Source organism: Arachis ipaensis, chromosome B03, assembly GCF_000816755.2.
Source record: "Arachis ipaensis cultivar K30076 chromosome B03, Araip1.1, whole genome shotgun sequence".
NCBI lineage: Eukaryota > Viridiplantae > Streptophyta > Magnoliopsida > Fabales > Fabaceae > Arachis > Arachis ipaensis.
In genome coordinates, this window is record NC_029787.2 from 28011209 (window position 1) to 28011518 (window position 310).

A 310-nucleotide genomic window follows, 5' to 3' on the forward strand; every position below is an offset into this window, starting at 1 on the left:
AACACACTAAAATATAAAAAAATATCTTTTTTTATTAAAAAAAATTTTTTTTTATCAAAATAATAACGCACAAACAAACATTTCATCTCCTTTCTAACTTTAAAGACGCAACCACCACCACAGCTTTGGCGGCAGAGACAACACATGCACTCAGCCTTGTGCTAGATTGCTAGAGATGTGATAATGTTATTTGGATTTTCACAGATTCTTCTTTTTCCATTGCGAAGGCCGTTATGGTTGCTCATAGGGGTTTACATGGTTCGACTTAGTTCGAAGACCCGATCCGATTTCAAACATTTTAGAGACTAAT